A 6,000-nucleotide genomic window follows, 5' to 3' on the forward strand; every position below is an offset into this window, starting at 1 on the left:
AAATAGGAATATATGTGTATTATGTAAGGCAATAAATCCCCCTCTCCCATTTTTTTCTTGGGCTATTTTGAGTTCACTTTCCATTAATTACAGCAAAAAGGTCTTACTAATCAAGGATAAAAGTTAACTGTCATTAAATAGTCCCATTGAATGAAGAGACATTTCTTAATTCAGTTGTTGGGAAACACTTGTTTTGTGCTAGGTAGAGACAGAAAAACTTTTAGAATTATTCAGGGCACTCTTTCATCAGAATATTTTCTAACTTAGCCTGGACACATCCTGTGCTTTTATTTTTATATTTACTTTTTTTTTTAAATCTTTGCTAAATTGCTTCAGTCTTCAGTACATTTGTGAGTTAAGTATTTAGAAAAACAATGAGGACTGAATCCTTTGCTTTTCTGTTTCCTGTGTCTTGATTACAGTATAAAGTTGAATTACCATAAAAAGTTGAGAACAGGACTTCCTTTTGATTGCTCTACTGTAAAATCTCTTTCCGTGATCAGCCTGAGAAGTCAGTTGTTAGACTAGAGTCATCCGTTTTTAGCACAAGGATGTAACAATCTGAAAATGTTACATTTTAGGTAGATTGTAGATGAAAATCTTTTCTAAAATTGGGCATTTCTTAAGATATTAAACCCATCATTGAATACTATTGCCAGTCAGGATGGAAAGTGAGATGTATACTAGAAACTTGACTACATCTGTGATGTCACAGCACACAGAAAGTCACATCATGTACTGTTTGATGCACTACAAGAGAAAGAGAAACAAAAAAACAAATAAATATTTTTCCAGAGAAAAGGACTCTAGAAATTATTGGAAGGGAAGCTTTAACTTCAGTAAAACCAAAGATCTGGAGATAAAAGGAAAGGAACAGACATCAGCGGTCAGTGGGCATCAGAACATCCATCACTGTTGGGAGGGGACTCACTCTGAGTCATGAGCCAGGGCTGAGTGAAGGGTTCCTGCAGGTCTGGGAAGGTGACCCTTTGTAGGGGGGAGAAGTTACTGTTACTGTACTTCAGCTTCCCCTCATCAGCTAGCACAGCAGTAGCACAATTTAGAGTTCTATGTTTCTTATCAACACTTTTTTCAGCTAATACTTTCCTTGTATTTCTAAACAAAACAGTTTTTTGATTTCTGAATAGGACTTGCTGTGTGGATCTCGTTATTTAGTTTTTATGGCAGTAATCGACTCATTTTTGCATAGTATTAGCACTCATGGCAATTTTATCAAGGCTATTGACCCCTTGCCTGTGGGATGCACGTCTGCACATTTACACGAAGGGTTTGCCTGCAGTTTCAAGGAGTTCATGAAGAGGGACTTCCCGGGCTTCCAATTCATCCGTGGAGTCCAGGGGTTCTTGGATATTAGATTTAAAACATCTGCTCTATAGAAAGCAACAGAAGAAGCAGACAGCAGGCTAAAGACTAAAATTTCAACATAGGCGTTAAAATGGAATAGAGCCTGGAAATAGAGAGGTATGATGGGGGGGCAGTAATAGAATCTTTTCAGATTTAACCCCTCTGTTGAATCATAAAATTCATCCCACAGTGTCTTAGTTTCCTCTGATTCTCTCTCCTTCCTTTCCTTCCCAGAAGCTTCTGAATTTTAAATTAAGGTTGACTGATGTCAGAACATTCCTACTAAATAACCTTTTTTTTTTTTTTTCCTGCGGTACTCGGGCCTCTTACTGTTGTGGCCTCTCCCGTTGCGGAGCACAGGCTCCGGACACACAGGCTCAGCGGCCATGGCTCACGGGCCCAACCGCTCCCCAGCATGTGGGATCTACCCGGGCCGGGGCACGAACCCGTGTCCCCTGCATCGGACTCCCAACCACTGTGCCACCAGGGAAGCCCCACCATGAGCTTTTTTAAACAGGGAGTGTGTTACCTTTTGTTGCCCACCTTGTGTTAACCTTGATGTTTTCATTGATTTACTTCACGACTGTGGGCAAATTACTTAACTTGAGATCCGTCGCCTTTCCCACAAAATGGGAAAACCTTTTCTTTACATCACCTGGTAGCTGGCACTGTGTGTCTGTCTTTGATTTGCAGAGGTTTGAAGGCTCTAAGATTTCTGGTACTACTGCAGGCAAAATACCATTCGTACATATTTGACATAATTCAGTCTTAGGCATATTTTTATTATGCAAACACCAAAACGACACACCGTCAAGTTTGAACACGTAGAGCACAGTTATTTTCTCTCCACCTCTGCATGTCTCTTTCTACCTTAGTTAGGCTGACGAAAAGCAATGATGACAGCTTGAAAAGCAGATACCTGTTTTTAGAGGCAGACAAAACGCAGACCGCCAGACGCACAGTGTGTACAATGCAGTAAATGCTTGTTGATTAACTGTGAGTTTGCAGCCAGTTAGCTGGGTTGCAAAGCCACTCCTTGGTTCCAGGCACCAGTCTTGACTTTGTGTTATTCATTCACTCAGGTGTGTGAGGCTCTGAGCTTATACTGTTGAATTAAAACCAAACCAAACCAAAGGAAGCTAAACAAATGTAAGGTGCCCTTACAACTTAGCACAAGACAAATGGTAAGCAAGCAAATTGCAAGTTTTATCAGTATTATGAAAGAAATGCAAGATACCCCCAGTGGTGTGAATGATGTTTATGACTTTACTAAAAATTTTCCCAGTTATACTGCGGAAATGCAATGACGTAGAGATTTAACGACAGATTCCATAATTCAAGCACGAAGAAGAAACATTTTTTTGCACGATGTATTTTTAATCTGATTAATAAAGATAGGGCTGTATTTGCTGCTGATTTTGGGACCTAACGTTGTAGAAGGAGTGGAGTCTCTGCATAGAGCAGCCACTCTGACACTGGTGGCTAGAGGGTGGTGTGCAGGACCTAGAAGGATGCGGTGAGGAGATTTCAATATTTTAGGGGAGAAATTGCAGGTGAGTCAAGTAAGGGTAAAAAGGAGAGAAAGATTTCAGGAAAAGGCATTTGTGTGAAAAGATTTGAGAGTAATAGGGCAGCTGAATTATAGTGCGATTTAAAGAACTGAGAAAAGTGAGCAATTATTCTGTTTCTTGCTTGGTTTGGGGGGACATGGCAGTACTATTTTCACTGACAGGAAAAGAGGAACAGACAGCAGAGAGTGGCAGGAAAGGGAAGGCCCTTCCGTTTACTGAGCAACATTCATTTAGTTTTCCTATGATGTTCCTGGTTTTTTCCAGAGTTAACATGTCAAAGGCTAATTTGCTCGTTTCAAACCATGTTCTTTTATAGAAGGCATTAGGGAGTTGTGGATATAAAAGAATTTTGCTATTCTACCACTGAACAGTGTAATCTCTTAAATTCCCAATTTCCTCATGATATTGATCTCTTAGGTGATTAGGAGAATTAAATAAGTAATGAGTATAGCGTCTGACATGGAATGTAAACTAGGTAATCATCACTTGTCTTTCCCGCTTTCTTGCTAAAGACTTCTCTAAGATACTATTTAGTTTACATAAGACACACACTACCTGTTATAAGTCATTGTGTGTGTGTGTGTGTGTGTGTGCACTGAATACATTTCATACATTTCATAGATTTAAACTCCCTGAGAGAAGATTTTTTTGTCTGTCTTTGTGCCAGGAAAGTGGCTGGCACATAATAGATGCTCAATAAATATGTATTGATTAAAATAACTAGGTTTAGTTTTATCTACAAATTCTTTTATTGACTTTATAATGTCTCGAATTAATAAAACTAACAAACAAAATAAAACCTTACTGGCATTGTTAGTGAGAAAGACCAATATAATTCCATCACACTCTAATATTTGGGGGAAGCTAAACAGCATCCTTAACAGAATAGTACCAAAATAGAACCGATTCCTATTTATGTCTTCTGGGTGTTACAGGGTTGTAAGGAATGTCAGCATTTCTTTCAGAGAGAGAAGGAATATAAGATGAGGACAAACAAACATATGCATGTGTGGTACATAAGGGGAAATAATACGTGTTAGAAAGGCAGTCACACCCAAGGGTGTGGGGTAAGTGTGGGAAGAAGAGATGAATTAGGGCCTACTCCTCTATCCCGTCTTTAGACCATGCACTCACCTGGACAGAAGGGCAATAGTGTCTCAGAAATATATTTTATTTTGGTGATTGGAAAGGTTTTGCATTTTTTCCAAAGCTAAACAGATGCCCACCCACCTCCTCCTGACTCCTAGCCCGACCTTCCACACACATTTAGGGCTGGAACACCCCTGCTGTCGACAATGTTGATTTTGTCTCAGTGCCCTGTGAGAAAATGTATATTCTGGATTTCTTTGGAAGGATAAAGACATCTTCAGAGTAGGGAAAGTACCTCTTAAGGCTCACAGCGTGGGAATTAAGCTTTTAAATAGAGAGAGATGACCTGAAAATCCTACAGATAATAAGGGAAGAACCGTTTCTCTTGACCCTCTTGTTCATCTTTCTGTCCCTAGAACCTAAAATATGTGGGACACATAGTTAGTTCTCCGAATTTTTGTGAATGAAAACATCGCTACAGGACTATGTCCTGTAGTCCCCACCCCCTTGAGCGAGGATGGGGGTGGAGTCAGTGCATCCCCTTCAATGTTTCTTATATAAAATCACCAGCAAATGATGAGGGCTCTTTCTGAGAGCCTTCCAGAAAGACAAGTTGCCTATGAATGTGAGAATTTAAACCTAGAGTTAATATTTGCAATGAAAAAAAAATTTTCCATTTGTTCTCTTTGGGAGAAAAACTTCCCACCCAGCTTTAACGTGAAGACAAAATTGGCTCAGTTATCACTTCCAGAGAAGAAAAGTTTAAATTTGCTTTTGTCTAAGTTTTTCTGTGTCAGTTTTCTTTTTATCTCGACTGTAAGAGTTACTGCCTGTAAGCAGCTGGGGTCTTGCCCAGGTCTCCAGTTCAATGATTCATTATAGCCTCTCATCCTAAGAAGAGCGTTTGGAACTGATTTTGTAATCAGCCCCCTTTCTTTGCTAAGCGTGGTTGGCAGCTAAAACAGAGAGTGCTTAGAAGAAAGGACAGTGGAAACATCTGCCCCTCGCTCTCTTCTTCCAGAGAGAAGAGAAAGAAAAATGCTACATGCCTGTTTATTTAAAGCATTTTTTCAGAGCCCTTACAGAAGAGGTCAGAACACATGAGGCTATTTTAATTTTTAATTTTCTTTCTCTAATCTATCCACTGATAAATAGCAGAGCTCAGGATAAGATATCAAGGGTTTCCAGTTTGGAAAGTCTGATGAATCAAGATTTAAAAGAGAGTAATTAATGTGCTCGTTAGTGCATTTTTTCCCCTTCTCTACCCCCATCCTCACCTGTTTTTCAAGAAGATAATAAAACATGATCAAACTTCAATCTTGTTACCATCATTAAAGTTCAAGGTAGCTTTGCTGACAGATTTTTGGGAAAGGGAGTGTCTGAATCTTTGGATAATCCCTTTCTTCTTTAGGGTATATGCCAATTAGCCACAAAACCGACTTTTAATCTCAAGTTTCAGTTTAAATTCTAGGTTCTGAGTGAGTCCCAAATAGCTTGGATAATATATACTTTTTTCTTCTGGGTTCTCAGGAACTAAAGAATGAGTATATAAAGCGAATGATTTAAGGTGTTTTATATTAATATATGTTGTCTCTTTGGTTTCCAACATGATCAATTTTTACATATTTATATCTAGTTCTGTATTCTTCGTTTTATTGTGACACATCCATATATGTGAAAATACATCATGGTGATTTCTTTAATATCTTACAGATACCAAAAATTACTTAGAATACTCAATTTTCAAAAATAAATATTCAGTCCTTTTAAGCTTCTCTTTATCTCTAGCTCACTTCATCTTTGTAAGGTCTTTGAATAAAACCAATAAACAACGTAATGTCATCACCATAGAGGCTTAGCCTTCATACATGCTGAAACTTCAGCAGTGGCTGCCAGTACAGGGAGGAATTTAGTAATGAGCAGGTCCAGAGACACTAGAAAAATGTATAATGTAGGTCTCCCTCTAGTATTTTAG

The sequence above is a fragment of the Orcinus orca genome, chromosome 18, assembly GCF_937001465.1.
Source record: "Orcinus orca chromosome 18, mOrcOrc1.1, whole genome shotgun sequence".
In the NCBI taxonomy this organism is placed as follows: Eukaryota; Metazoa; Chordata; class Mammalia; order Artiodactyla; family Delphinidae; genus Orcinus; species Orcinus orca.